This window comes from Peromyscus leucopus, chromosome 23 (genome assembly GCF_004664715.2).
Source record: "Peromyscus leucopus breed LL Stock chromosome 23, UCI_PerLeu_2.1, whole genome shotgun sequence".
Taxonomy (NCBI): Eukaryota; Metazoa; Chordata; class Mammalia; order Rodentia; family Cricetidae; genus Peromyscus; species Peromyscus leucopus.
In genome coordinates, this window is record NC_051082.1 from 37,588,863 (window position 1) to 37,604,664 (window position 15,802).

Below are 15,802 nucleotides of genomic sequence, written 5' to 3' on the forward strand. Positions count from 1 at the left end.
AAGAAAGGAAGAAAGAAAGAAAGAAAGAAAGGGATCTGCTATGAAGTGTGTTAAGGCCATTGGGGCTACATGAAAGCCTACCCCAGGTAGCTAGCTAGTAGATAGATACATAGATAGATAGATAGATAGATAGATAGATAGATAGATAGATAGATAGATAGATATTAGTAAATGATATAGATTAGTAAGTGATATAGATTAGTAAATGATAGATGAGAGAGAGAGAGAGAAAGAAACCATGTACACAAACACAGATCACTGTAGCTGGCCAGACAGCTCAGAACTAGCTTCCCTGCAAACCACACAGCCGTCTGCGGTTCAAGCCCTCAATAAAGGGGCAGCCTCGTGGACCAGAGGCCATGAATAGCCTCTTTGTGGCTCTGTGGTCACCTGCTCCGAGGGCCCCTCAAGGCAGCCTGGTACCACTGGCGCCTCTTGCCCATCAGAGTCTAGGAAGTGGGAGGAGCCAACTCTAGGAGCTCCGTTCTGACTGGCTGAGTCCCTTGCTGGGCTTTGCCCCCAGGGCCCAGAGCCATTCTGGGCCTGCTCCCTCTGAGCAGGGCAAGCCAGGCTGTCACCTACCATTGCTTTGTCTCGGATATTCTTTGCCTTCAACGAAACTGAGGCCTGGACACAACAAACAGGATCTGGCCCAGAGTTTTCAGGCCTGGTGGCTCTTAAAAAATATGAGTTTGGGGAGCTGCATACATGGTTCAGCAGTGAAGCGTACTGTCTGCCCTTCTAGAGGACCCAAGTTAACCTCTCAGAGCCCTCAAGGTGGCTCACAAGCTTCTGTAATGCCAGTTCCAGGGAATTCAATGCTTTATTCTGATATACAAGGGTACCAGGCATGCATGCGACACACAGTCGCATACATACATGCCGGTAAAGTATGTTACTCATAAAATAAATTTAACAAAATATGGTTTTGTTTTTGTTATTGTTTTTGCTTGCTGTGGTGTGTGTGTGTGTGTGTGTGTGTGTGTGTGTGTGTGTGTGCATGTGTGTGTGGGGGGGTGTTGCACACCTTTGCCCGTGCATGTAGAGGCCAGAGCTCAGCCTTGAGTGTCCTTCCTCAGGATATCTGCTTACATCTATTTAAACAGGGATGTTTCCCCAAAGATAGAGCTCACAGACTAGACTAGACAAGCTAATGAACCCCAGGGATTCATTCATCTTCCCTGCTTACCCAGTGCTGGGATTACAAGCACATTTAACCACACCCAGCTTCCTCCTCCCCCAACCAAAGGGTTTCTCTGTGTAACAGCCCTCTGGCTGTCCTGGAACTTTCTCTGTAGACCAGCTTGGCCTCGAACTCACAGAGATCCACCTGCCTCTGCCTCCTGAGTGATGGGATAAAAGGACCACAGGTTCTTACTATTGCTCAGCGAGCATTTTTACTGGCCATCTTCACAGCCCCTGGTATAGTCTTTTTTAGACAGTCTAATGTAACCCAAGTTGGCCTTAAACCTGCTTCAACCTCCTGAGTGCTGGGATGATAGGTATGAGCCACCATGGCTGACTTTGTTAGCAGAATTGAATAGACAAATTGTGACCTTCCGCCTGGATCCTAAAATGTGCCCCTCCAAGGTAGGCACCAAAGCTGCCCAGTGGCCCCAATTAGAGTCATAAGACTGTCCCAAGAATGTGATCACCATGAAAGTCCATACCAGCTGGCATACCTGTCATCCCAGTACTCAAGAGACTGAGACAGGGGGATAAGAAGGAGGCCAGCCAGAGCATGTCACAAGATGAGTCCAAGAGGGGACAGGGAAGAGGCTTAGTTAGTGGAGTGTTTACCTAGCATTCGGGAAGCCCCGGGTTCCATACCCACCACTACATAAACCAGGAGTGATGTGTGCCTGTCATCCCAGAACTTGGAGTTCTAGGTCATCCTTGGCTAGCCTGGACTACATGAGACCCTGTCTTAAAAATAAATAAGGAAGCCAGGCAGTAGTGGTCCATGCCTTTAATCCCAGTACTCAGGAAGCAGAGACAGGTGGATCTCTGAGTGCAAGGCCAGCCTGGTCCACAGAGTGAGTTCCAGGACAGCCAGGGCAACATAGAAATCTTGTCTCAAAAAGCCAAATACACATATATACATATGTATATATTAGAAAAAGAGATAGAGGCCAAAGGGTGGAGGCAGCCAACAACCTATTTCTGAAATCTTTTTGCTTTATGTTTGTTGAGACAGGGTCTCCTATCTCAGGCTAGCTTCCAAGTCTTGATCCTCCTGCCTCCACATCCCCAGTGCTGACAGCACAAGATGTATCACCATGTCCAGCATTTTGTTGTTCTCATTGTTATTGTTTTGTTTGTTTGTTTGTTTTTCAAGACAGGGTTTCTCTGTGTAGTTTTGTGCCTTTCCTGGAACTCACTTTGTAGCCCAGGCTGGCCTCGAACTCACAGAAATTCGCCTGGCTCTGCCTCCCGAGTGCTGGGATTACTCATTGTTGTTTTTAAGATTTATTTTTAGGAGTTGGGGATTTAGCTCAGTGGTAGGCCCTGGGTTTGGTCCTTAGCTCTGGAAAAAAAAAGACAAAAAAGATTTATTTTTATTTATGAGATGTGTGTGTGTGCACATGCGTGCGTGCGTGCGTGCGTGCGTGCATGCGTGCGTGAGTGCGTGAGTGCGTGCGCGCATGTATGTGGGTGGGGGGGTGTGGGGGGTGTTGGGGGTGTGCACATGCAGTGCAGATGCCTCAGAATCCAGAAGAGGGTATTGGAGCGCCTGGAACTGGAGTGAACAGTTGTGAACCACCAAGTTGTAGATGCTGGGTTTCAAACTCAGGTTCTCTGCAAGAGTAGCAAGTGCTCTTAACCACTGAGACATCTTTCCCAGGCCCTCCAGTATTTTCCGGGAAGTGTGTAGAGATAGGATTTAGCCCAGGCTGACCTCAAATTCTCAGCAATCCCCCTGCCTCAAGTTCTAGGATTGCAGGTGCGCCTCCTCATGCACAATTTCCATGTTGCACTTCCTGAGGGAGAAACCTGGGCTGGCCCCAGGAGCCAACCTTGAGCTCAGCTCCCCTGGAGGATGGACAAAACACCTGGCTATCCACCCTCCCCATCTGGCCAGAGCAGCTCAGGATCCAAGGTGAATTCTTTAAAACAAGCCAATGGTGGCCAATGCTTGGCAAGAATCTGGCTAATTAAGAGGGCATTAGTATCATGGGCAGAGCCAGGCTCATGCCAAGATATCTCTGCCAGAAGAGGGGCCACTGGCTGATGCCAGGTCTTGGCGTTGCCTGCCTGGCAGCCAACCCAGCCTACCCCCTCAGAGAGCTTCAGGGTTCCCCTTCTGGTGAGCTGAGACCCAGTGTCTGACCTCAGGCCCCATCTGTCCTTTGAAATGCTTGGACCTCAGACAACTGCTCCCTAAGCTGGGGCAGCAGAGCCAGCTTCCAGAACCCTGCCTCATGGTTTTCCTAATACAATAAACTCCAAACACTCGTCCCATGTTCAAGAGAGAAAAACAGCCCAGGCATGGTGGCACTCACCTGTAATTCCAGCGCCCTCATGCTGAGGCAGGAGAATTACCAAGAGTTTGAGGGACTAAAGGGAAAGCTCAGCGATGCTTAAGAGCATTTTCCGCTGGGCGGTGGCGGCACACGCCTTTAATCCCAGCATTCAGGAGGCAGAGGCAGGTGGATCTTTGTGAATTTGAGGCCAGCCTGGTCTACAGAGTGAGATCCAGGAAAGGTACAAAGCTACACAGAGAAACCCTGTCTCGAAAAACAAAAAAAAGAGAGCATTTTCGAACCTGGCAGTGCTAGTGCACACCTATAAATAATCCCAGCTCTTGGGAGGCAGAAGCAGGTGGATCTCCATGAGTTCGAGGCCATCCTGGTCTACAAAGTGAGTTCTAGGACAGCTACAGCAGGTACACAGAGAAACCCTGTCTTAAGAAACTAAAAAAAAAAAGAAAGAAAAAGGTGTATATATGTAATAAAGTATTTAAAAAAAAAAAAAAAAGAATAGCCGGGGCGGTGGTGGTGCACGCCTTTAATCCCAGCACTCGGGAGGCAGAGGCAGGCGGATCTCTGTGAGTTCGAGGCCAGCCTGGTCTCCAAAGTGAGTTCCAGGAAAGGCGCAAAGCTACACAGAGAAACACTGTCTCGAAAAACCCAAAAAAAAAAAAAAAAAAAAAGAATATTTTTGGGCCATGCAGTGGTGGTGGCGCACACCTTTAATCCCAGCATTCGGGAGGCAGAGGCAGGCCAATCTCTGAGTTCAAGGTCAGCCTGTTCTACAGAAGGAGTTTCAGAACAGCCAGGGTTACAGGAAAAAAAAAAAAAACAAAAACCAAACTGGTGGTTCTTACAGAGGAACCAAGCAAGCTTGGAGCCCCATATCCACATCTCTGCCTGTAACTACAGCTCCGGGAAATTTAACACCCACCAGCTCTCCACAGCCTAAGCATCATTTCTCAAGGCATCCATGTGCAGTTGCTGGAGGTCAGACCACAGCCAGCCAGGCAGCATCATCACCTGTATAAAGGTTTCCGAATTCACAGGAAAGTACTGAGCAGGCCATCTGGGATCTGCCCTGTCAACTTCCCTGGGTTACTAAGGGAACTCCCCTTTCTGCCTTGTGAGCTGAAATTGATGACACAGAAAAGTCCAACTTTGCTGGCTAAATGGGAAGACACGGAATTATAGCTAGAAACAAAAAAAGCCCCCAAGTAGGGGATCCCCAGAGTTGGGTAACTAGAATGTAGTTAGAAAAGAACCCTAGAATGTTCTCTACCACCCTGTCCTTGATATACTTGACAAATAGCGTTAGGGCCTGAGATGCCTTCCTGGACTTCAGACATATCTCCCTGACTTTACCTAAACCAGGCCGTTCAAAGTTTGTATTTATTTTTTATTTACTTATATTGGTTTTTTGTGTTTTGTTTTGTTTTAGGGAGGAGAGGTTTGAAAAAGGGTTTCTCTGTGTAATTTGCTTTGTAAATCAGGCTGACCTCGAACTCACAGAGGTCTGCCTGCCTCTGCCTCCTGAGTGCTGGGGTTAAAGGCGTGCACCACTACACCAGGCTGTAGCATTGACCTCTTAATCCTCCTGCCTTCACCACCTGAGTGCTAGGATTACAAGTAGGCACTACCACATCTTTCTCTCAAAATACTGTGACATATCCACTTCTCAGCTGCTCTCATACCACCTTGTAATCAACACAGCAGAGCTCAGTGACCTCCAGATGGATGAGGATGTCTCATCCCCAGCCAGTGAGTCAATGCCTAAACCTGACACTAAATGTATGAGTTACATTGGGTTTCGTCATTGATATTTGCTGTCATTCTGAAGTTTTGTTGGTTTGATTAGTTTTTCGGTTTTTGGGTTTTTTGTTTGTTTGTTTGTTTGTTTGTTTGGTTTGGTTTGGTTTGGTTTTTCCAGACAGGGTTTCTCTGTGTAGCTTTGTGCCTTTCCTGGAACTCGCTTTGTAGACCAGGCTGGCCTTGAACTCACAGAGATCTCCTGTCTCTGCCTCCCAAGTGCTGGGATTAAAGGCATGTGCCACCAACACCCGGCTGTTGTTGGTTTTTTGTTTTGGTTTTTCTTTGGTTTTTTGAGACAGGGTTTCTCTGTGTAGCCTAGCTGTCCTGGAATTCACTCTGTAGACCAGGCCAGCCTTGAACTCACAGAGATCCAACTGCCTCTGCCTCCCAAGTGCTGGATTAAAGGTGTGCTCACTTTTAATTTGTTGTTTTAATCTGTCTATGCATGTGTGCATGTGTGTGTATCTAAGTGCATCCCACTGTACTCAAGTAGAAGACAATTTTCAGGAGTCAGTTTTCACCTTCCGTCTTTTTTTCTTTTTTAGCATCTGTCTTGTTCCGCTGCTTTGGATGCTTCAGACTAGCCACGAGCACGGTTCTTGATGGTGATTCTCCTGCCCTCCCTCTCGTCTCACTTTAGGCATCCTCTATTACAGCTGCACACCATGGAATCCAGCTTTTCTACATGGCTTCCAGGGATGGAATGCAGGCTGTCAGGTTTGAGTGTCAACTCCTTTTACCTAAGTCATCTCACAAGCCCAGGGTTTCTGAGACAGTCTCATACTAAACCAGACTGACCTCAAACTCAAAATGACCCTTCTGCTTAGTGCCTTAGGTGCTGAGCCACCACCTTTGGCTTGTTTTGGAAACAGGGTCTCTCTATGTAGCCCAGGTTAGCCTTGAACTCTATCTTCTTGACTCAGCTTCTGGAAATGCTGGGATTACAGACACATGCTACCGTGGCTTTTTCTGTTTGGACAGGGAGGGTCTGTTGTATCCCAAATTGGCCTTGAACTCACTAAGTAACAGAGGCTAGCCTTGAACCCCAATTGTGTACTGCCACACCAGTTTCATACAGTGCTGAGGATCAAACCTGGGCCTCAAGCATGCTGCCAACTGAGTTACTACCCAGCCCTTAATTTCAGTTTCTCTGTGTGGGAGTGCGCATGTGCGCATGTGTGCATGGAGAGATCAAAGGATGACTGCACTGTCATTCACAGGTGTGCAACTTACCAAGCTGTGCAGTCCATCCAGCCAGTGAGTCTAAATCCAAGAGATCTGCTGGTCTCTGTTCTCCAGTGTGTGTGTGTGTGTGTGTGTGTGTGTGTGTGTGTGTGTGTGTGAGAGAGAGAGAGAGAGAGAGAGAGAGAGAGAGAGAGAGAGAGAGAGAGAAGGACGACCTCTGTATGTCTTGCTCAGTTACCCTCTATTTTTTATTTATTTTATTTTTTTATTTATTTATTTATTCCGGTTTTTTGAGACAGGGTTTCTCTTTGCTTCTTTCCTGGAACTCACTTTGTAGCCCAGGCTGGCCTCAGACTCACAGAGATCCGCCTGCCTCTGCTTCCTAAGTGCTGGGATTAAAGGTGTGTACCACAACCGCCTGGCTACTCTCTACTTTATTTACTGAACAGGATCTCTTTGCTGAACCTGGAGCTAACCAACTAGACCAGTCTAGCTAGCCAGTTTGCCTTGGGAATCCTTTGTCTCTGCTCCCAAGTGCTGGGATTATAAATGGGCCACCACACCCATCTGGCATTTTATGTGGGTTCTGGGGACTCAAAGCCATGTCCTCATGCTCAGCCACAAGCATTTTACCCACTGAGCTGCCTCTCCAGCCCTGAAGGTGCACATTTGTTTGATTGTTTAAATGTTTGACCGTATATTGAGGTTTATTTATTTTATGTGTATGAGTGTTTTACTTGCGTGTACCTCTATACACTCATGCCTGCCTGACAGCTGAGAAGATCAGAAGAGGGCATTGGATCTCTTAGGACTGTAACTTAGGAGTTACAGTCAGGTGTGGTGGCACACGCCTTTGATCCCAGCACTCAGGAGGCAGAGGCGCAGATCTCTGTGAGTTGGAGGCCAGCCTAATCTACAGGGCGAGTTCCAGGACAACAAGGGCTATGCAGAGAAACCCTGTCTTGAAAAAACAAAACAAAACAAAACTGGAGTCACTATGGATGGTTGTGAGCTGCCATGTGGGTACTGGGAACTGAACCCAGGTCTCCTGAAAGAGCATTAAAGACATCCATGCCAGGCAGTGGTGGCACACACCTTTAATCTCAACACTCAGGAGGCAGAAGCAGGCGGATCTCTGTGAGTTCGAGGCCAGCCTGGGATGCAAAGCAAGTTCCAGGACAGGTTCCAAAGCAACACAGAGAAACACTATCTCGAAAAACCAAAAAAAAAAAAAAAAAAGGACATCCAGGTGTGGTGGTGCATGCCTGTAATCCCAGTGCTCAGGAGACTGAAGCAGGAGGTGCCTGAGCTTGAGAGCTAGCCTGGGCTACACAGCAAGATCCTGTCTCCAATATATACACATGGAGAGCTGAGGAGATGGACCAATGGGTAAGAAGGCTTGCTCTGCAAGCATGAAGATCTGAATTCAAATTTCTAGCTCTCATGTAAAGTGCCATGTGAGTCTGTGTATGCCTGTAACCCCAGCACGGGAAGATGGAGGCAAGTGGATCCTAGGTCAGACAATCTAGCTGAATCAATAAGCTTGTGGCTCAGTGAGAGACCCTTTTTCAAGGCAACAAGTCAGAGAGCAATAGAAGGAGACACCTAATGTCTGGCCGCCACATGCACATACACAGATGCGTGTACCCATACATTCAGTTACATGGAACACACACACACACACACACACATACTGAATACAAAATATGTGAAGCCTATCAGGCATGGTACTATAGGTCTTTTATCCCAGCTCTTGGGAGACAGAGGCAGGAGGGTCTCATGAATTCTAGGACAGCCTGGGCTACACAATGAATTCCAGTCTAGCCTGGGTTACATAGTAAGAGTCTGTCTGAAAAAGGGGAAAGCTAGAGAGATGGTTCAGTGGGTAAGAGCACTTACTGCTCTTACAGAGGACCTGAGTTTGGTTCCCAGCCACCACACATACAGGAGGAGGGACGAACCAACCACCAGGTGGCTGGTGGATCTGTAGCCAGTAGGTGACCCCTTTATAACTCACGTGTGCTGGGGGGATGGCACCTCCCAGGCCATCCAACTCAAGCCTTGCACTCACCCACAGCTCAGAGAGGGCAAGAGACTTGCCTGAGGGCACCCAGCCAGCCAGGGGCATGAGGTGAACAGTCAGACCTCCTGCAGTGGCCCAGGGAGCCAGATCAGCCTCAGGAAGTCCTGGCAGTGCTGGCCGGAAACAGAATTGTTTGGTTTTTTGGACAGCCCTGCAATCCCAGCCAGCTGTTTCTTTTCATGTCCAGGGAGGTTTGGAAAGGAAGGCCTCTTCACCGGAAAGACCTGAAGTCTGAGCCCTGGCTTCCTTTTAATGAGATCTCCAGATCTTTGAAGGAGGTATGCTGGGGGGCGGGGGGTTCACTCTGGGAGGAGGAAAGGGGAGGATGGAGGAAAAATAGCAGTTGCTCAACTTAAGAAAAAGTATTATTGGGGGCTGGAGAGATGGCTCAGCAGTTAAGAGCACTGGCTGCTCTTCCAGAGGTCCTGAATTCAATTCCCAGCAACCACATGTTGGCTCACAATGAGATCTGGTGACATCTGGTTCTCTCTTCTGGCCTGCGGGCATTCAGGCAGAACACTGTATATATAATAAATAAATCTTTTTTAAAAAGTGTTATTTTTATTTTTTTATTTTATTTGTGTGGGTGTTTTTCCTGCAAGTATGTCTGTGAATCACGTGTGTATCTAGTGTCCATGGAGGCCAGAGGAGGGCATCAGATCCCCCTGGGCTGGAGTTACAGACAGTTATAAGCCACTATGTGGGTGCTAGAGATGAAAGCCAGGTAGTGCTCTTGACCCCTGAGCCATCTCTCCAGTTCTAGATGCTTAACTGGGCTCTGATTTCCTCCACCTCCGAAATTCTAACTTAGAGATGCCCTGGAGACCCCCAGTAAGCAGCGGTAGAGTCCTTGGTAGGCACAGAACCCTTCCTCCTCGCAAGGGGGCTATGCCTAGAGTGGGATGGGAGTTTAAGAACAAGTTAAAGGGCTGGGCAGATGACTCAGAGGTTAAGAGTGCTTAATGCTCTTCCAGAGGACCTGAGTTCAATTCCCAGCACCCACATCAAGTGACACACCCCACCTGTAACTCCATCTCCATACAAAAAGATCTCTTTTGGCCTCCACAGGCAGTATACTCACATGCATAGACCTATACACAGACACACAATACACACATAATTTAAAACAAAATAAAAAAAATATTTTTTTAAAAAAGCTTACTTGGTGAATATCTCACTGGTAGAGCATTTGCCTAGCACACACAGGGACCTCCAGAGCCCTTCCTCCGCTCTTCCTCTCTTTCTCCCACCTTCTGTCTCTCTCCTTCCCTCTTAGTCCCTCCTTCCATCCCTTCCTTCTCAGCACCTCACTTTGCAAGCCCAGGCTATCCTGAGACTCACAATCCTCCAGTCTTAGCTTCCTTAGCACTGAAATCACAGGCATGTGCCACCATGCCTGCCTGAAAGCAGTTACCTTTAAGCAATGGTGCATCCTAGAGCCAGGAGGGGCGCCCTGGCTGGGGCAAGGGTCTTCAGGACCCCAACTTCAAAGCCATCATCTCATTCCAATGACTCTGGCAAAGGCTCCTGCCCTTCTGTCTCATGAGTCAAGTGCAAGGTAAGGGTATAAGAAACTGGAAGCCATCACCTAAAGAGAGGACAGAGCCACACTGACTGTGGCTCCTAGCTGGCTGACACTGGTCTTTTATCTCTGGCCACAGGCGTAGTCTATTATCTGCAATGGAGGACAGTCCCATCCCCATTCCACCCCATCCCTCTAGCACTAGCCAGTTTTCAGGATTCCAGCCCCAGCCCCTTCTGATCCTGACAGGTCCGAAGTGACGACCATAGCCTCCTCCACCACGGGCAGACATGTTTCCTGGAGAGATGTGAGGGGACTGCCAATTGCCAATCACATGAACACAAAATGAAGGAGGAACCGGGATGTGGTTCAGTCAGTGAAGTGCTTGCCTAGTGTGCTGAAGGTCCTGGGTTCCAGCCCCACCACCCATATAAACCAAGCTTGAAGACACAACTGTGAGTCCAGCATTGGAAAGAGGTAGAGGTATGAGTATCAGAATAAAGACCAGCCTAGTGTCCATAGTTGCTTTGAGACCAGTCTGGGCTATGTAAGACCTTGTCTCAAATTTTAAAAGAAAAAAGAAAAAGAAAGGAAGAAAAAAAAGAAGGAATAATTAATAAAAAGGAAGCAAGAATCCACAGCAGAGTGTACACAGGGGTCTAGAATTACTTTCTGTGGTATTGGGGACTGTACTCAGGGCTTCCAAATAGGCAGGTGCTCTATCCCCAAGCCAGTTCTAACCCCTTACTGGGGGATTCTAGGCATGTGCTCTACCACTGAGCCACACCCCAGCCCCTCACTGGGGGATTCTAGGCAGGTGCTCTACCACTGAGCCACACTCCCAGCCTTTTTTACTTTTTTTTTTTCAAGACAGGGTTTCTCTGTGTAGCCCTAGCTGTTCTGGAGCTCCCTTTGTAGACCAGATTGTCCTTGAGTTCACAGAGATCCACCTGCCTCTGCTTCTCAAGGGCTGGGATTAAAGGCGTGTGCCACCACCTTCTGGCTTGCCTTTTTGCTTTTTAAAAAAATAATTTTAATTTTTAAATTACTTATGTTTCTTATTTTTGTGTATGTGTTTATCTGTGTGAGTGTATGCCACATGTATGTGGGTACCTGTGGTGACCAGAAGATGATATGAGATCCCCTGGAACTGGGAGTCCAGGCAGTTGTAAGCCACCTGATGTGGATGCTAGGAACTGAACTCAGGTCTTCTGGAAGAGCAACAGGCACTCTTAACTGTTGAGACATCTCTCTAACCCACATGCCCAGACACACACACACACACACACACACACACACACACACACACACACACACGTAAACTTTACCCACTGAGCCATCTCCAAAGGCCTACCTTTGTAGCTAGAGTTTTCCTGCCTGGCCCACAGTCAGGACAAATCTCTCTCACCCGCCAGTCCCACAGCCGCTCAGACCCAACCAAGTAAACACAGAGATTTATATTGCTTACAAACTGTATGGCCATGGCAGGCTTCTTGCTAACTGTTCTTATAGCTTAAATTAATCCATTTCCATAAATCTATACCTTGCCATGTGGCTCATGGCTTACCAGCATCTTTACATTCTGCTTGTCCTAGCAGCGGCTGGCAGTGTCTCTCTCCTCCTTCCAGTTCTTTCTTTTCTCCTCTCTGTTAGTCCTGCCTATACTTCCTGCCTAGCCACTGGCCAATCAGTATTTTATTTATTGACCAATCAGAGCAACACATTTGCCATACAGAACATCCCACAGCACTCACCTTTTTCTTTTTAAAGATACTTTAGGCTTCTCAATAAAGAAATAAACTGGCCGGGCGGTGGTGGCACACGCCTTTAATCCCAGCACTCGGGAGGCAGAGGCAGGCGGATCTCTGTGAGTTCGAGGCCAGCCTGGTCTCCAAAGCGAGTTCCAGGAAAGGCGCAAAGCTACACAGAGAAACCCTGTCTCGAAAAACAAAAAAAAAAAAAAAAAAAAAAAAAAGAAATAAACTGACTGGGCAGTGGTAGCACACGCCTTTAATCCCAACACTCGAAAAACCAAAAAAAAAAAAAAAAAAAAAACAGGGAGCCTGGAGAGATGGCTCAGAGGTTAGGGTTCAAAGGCTACTCTTCCAGAGGTCCTGAGTTCAATTGCCAGAAACCATATGGTGGCTCACAACCATCTATAATGAGATCTGGTGCCCTCTTCTGGCTTGCAGGCAGGACACTGTATACTTAACAAAAACAAACTAAAGTCCTAAGACATAGTGATCCATGCCTGTAACCCCAGCACTTGAGAGTGGAGGCAGGGTAAACAAGAATTTAAGGTCATCCTCAGCCACATACTGAGTTTGAAGCCTTGGCTGTTCTAGAACTCTCTCTGTCCAGGCTGGCCTTGAATTTACAGAGATCTGCCTGCTTTTGCCTCCTGAGTGCTGGGATTAAAGTTGTGTGCCCGCTCTGTCTTTGTGGTTTTTTGTTATTGTTGTTGTTGTTGTTTGAGACAAGGTTTCTCTGTGTAGCCTTGGAACCTGTCCTGGAACTCATTCTGTAGACCAGGCTGGCCTCAAACTCACAGAGACCTGCCTGGCTTTGCCTCCCAAGTGCTGGGATTAAAGGCCTGCACCACCACCCTGGCTCTTCACCAGGTTTGGGTTTTTTGTTTTTTATTTTGTTTTGTTCTGCTTCAGTTATCATGTGTGTACATGCTTGTGAGTGTGTGCTCACGAGCATGCACCGTGGTAGATATGTGGAGGTCAAAGGATGACTTATAGGAGTCATTTCTCTTCACCATGTGGGTTCCAGAGGTCAAACTGATGTTGGTGGACCTGGCAGCAAGCACCTTTCCCTGCTGAGCCATCTCTGAGGCCTCTGCCCTTCCCTTTCCTGGGCACTGTCTCATGCAGCCGAAGGTGTTCTCTAAACCCTGAACCTTCTGCCTCTTCCTCTCAAGAGATGGGTCTTCGTTTGTATGTTTAGAAGTTATCAGTGGCACTTCAACCAAGCAAGCTGTGAAAAGAATGAACCATGTGGCATGTCATTAGGACACAGGAGGGGTTAGGGAGATGACTCGGTGGGTAAGAGCACTTGTGGCTCAAGCCTGAGAACCTGAGTTCAAATCTCCAGCACCCAAGTAAATACCCAGATGTAGCCACAGTGCTGTGAAGACAGAACTCTGGTGTCTGCTGGCTCAGTGGATGTCCTTCTCTGGTCTCTATCCCTGTATCTGCGCGCGCGTGCGCGCGCGCGCGCGCGCACACACACACACACACACACACACACACACACACACACACACACACCATTCAGGAGCTAACTCCAGCCCTCCTGTAAGTCAAGTGTAATAACACAACTATAACATAAAAAGAAACTTGCAGGACACTCATTCTCTAATCCAAGCACTTGGGAGGTTGAGGCAGGAGGATTCCCACGAGTTCCACACCAGTATGGGCTACATAGGCTCCAAAAACAGGGGAACAAAGAGCTGGGACTGTGGAAGAGTGCTTGCTAGCATGCACAAGGCGGTGGGTTCAGTGTCCTACATCCATCTCATGGTGGGGCACGCCTGTTGTCTCAGCACTTGGGGAGTGGAGGCAGGAGGATCAGAAGTTCATTGTACCTGCTACACAGTAAGTTACTTCCAGGCCAGCCTAGACCCTTGTGTCCAACACAAAACAAAAACAGAGATGACCTAGCTCATGGGCGCTATATGCACTTTAGGGAACATGGGGCGTGGCTAGGCGAAGTGGGTGTGTCAAAGCGTGCCACTCTCTTCCTGTCAGTTGTGGGTGGGACCTTCGGGAGATGGACCAATCTGGAGAGTCCCAGGCCCTGCGAACCGCTGACAAATCTAAGGACAGAAGCGTGGGCAGAGCTCGCAGGAGAAGCTGGAAGGTTCCAGAATGTGTGATTCTAGGGAGATCATACCTGCAGACCTCTGGCTTTCTCTCTGGTCCCCAGCTCCCCAGTTGTGAATTGTGTCTACTCTCACACTTTTCTCCGTTGCAGTGGCCGCTGGGAGTTCAGCAGATCAGAGATAGCTGTTTCTGGTCAGAACATAGATGGATGGCTTCTACGGAATTTGCTTTTCTAAATCCAGGAAAGTAAGATTCTCCAACTCCTATAGGCAGGCGGGAGCAGCGAGCAGCCACAGTCCCTTCCCTGTGCCCACATGGTACGTGGGAGCCCAGAGAAGCTGCAAATTTGTGAAATCACACAGCATTCAAGTAGACCCAGAGTCTCTTAAACCAAAGCAGGAAAATGGAGCGGGTGTCTTGGGATACATTTGGAGGTAAAATTAACGAAGAGGAGGAGGAGAAGGAGGAGGAGGCTGAATCAGCTGAAAAGTATGTGATCTCTGCATTTAGGAAGCTGAGGGAAGAGGAATGATACCAGTTTGAGGCCAGCCTTGGCTACAGACTAGATATTCAGAAACTTGATAGTCCCAAGTGTGCTAGCACATACCTATAATCCCAGCACTCGGGAGGCAGAGGCAGGTAGATCTCTGTGGGTTTGGGGTCAGCCGGGACGGCAAGGATTACATAGAGAGGCCCTGTATCAAACAAAACAAACAACAACACAAGCAAACCAGGCTTGGTGACACAAGTCTCCCCCCCCCTCCCCCAGAACAGGGTTTCTCTTGTAGCTTTGCGCCTTTCCTGGATCTCGCTCTGTAGACCAGGTTGGCCTTGAACTCACAAAGATCCGCCTGCCTCTGCCTCCCGAGTGCTGGAATTAAAGGCGTGTGCCACTGCCGCCTGGCTGACACAAGCCTTTTAATACCAACATTAATACCAACTACAGCAGGAAGAGCAGGCGTTCAGTGTCATCTGCAGCTACCTAAGGAGTTGGAGGCTAGCCTAGACTATGCAAGGCCATCGTGAAACAAAACAACAAATAAACAGCTTGGGACTGGGAGATGGCTCAGTTGGTAAAAATACATACATAAAGACCCGGTGTCCAGCACACACATGAAAAGCTGGATGCCTGATACTTTGTAGGCTTGCTGCTGCCTCCTATATGCCAGCAAGACGGACATGTTTCACAACACTGACATACTCAACACACGCATGTTTTCGGTCTTTGATTTTTATTTAGTTATTTGTGTCATGAACTTCTGGAAGGCTAGAGGATGGACTTGGCTCACTCCTTCTACCCAGGGTTTTGAGGCAAGGTATCTCATTTCTGCTGCTGCTCTTCCCCTACTCCAGGCTAGCCAGCTAGTTTCCGGAAGATTCTCAGGTCTTTTTCATCTTGTTGTAGGAGTTCTGGAATTACAGACACATGTTACTGAATCCAGTTTTTTAAGTGAGGGCTCCAAGGATCAAATTCAGGTCATGGAGACAGGGTCTCTCTACATACCTTCATAGCTTTGGTTGTTCTGGAACTCATTCTGTGGACCAGGCCATCCTCAAACTCACAGAGATCCACCTGCCTCTGCTTCCCGAGTGTTGGGATTAATGGCCTTTGCCACCAGGCCTGAGATCTTTTGCCTTTTTGAACCCAGTATTTTTCCTTCCAAATGGCTTTCAAAAGGGTCTGAGGGCGTCTCCCCTGGAGTCCTCAGTCTAGCAAATACAGCCCCGCCCAGCCTGACCCGGCCTATGCGTCTCTATCGCCACCTGGCGGCTTCCTGGAGCATAGCAGCCAATCCAGGAGATGGACCTTCCAGGTCTGGGCTACTTAAGATTCAAGGGTGGGGGGCCTCCCTTCTTCAGTCTCTAGGAATGAGCAACACCAGAGCTGGCCCCAGCCTGT

The 15,802-nt window shown here is 48.2% G+C and overlaps 1 long non-coding RNA gene across 1 annotated transcript; it reads right to left on the reverse strand.

Moving 5' to 3' along the window:
• Window positions 1-15,117: 15,117 nt before the first annotated feature.
• LOC119086566 lies at window positions 15,118-15,445 on the reverse strand. The gene is made up of 2 exons (XR_005089872.1): window positions 15,407-15,445; window positions 15,118-15,312 (listed from the first exon to the last, which is right to left on the reverse strand). It is a non-coding gene; the product is annotated as an uncharacterized LOC119086566 (long non-coding RNA).
• Between the last annotated feature and the right edge of the window lie 357 nt (window positions 15,446-15,802).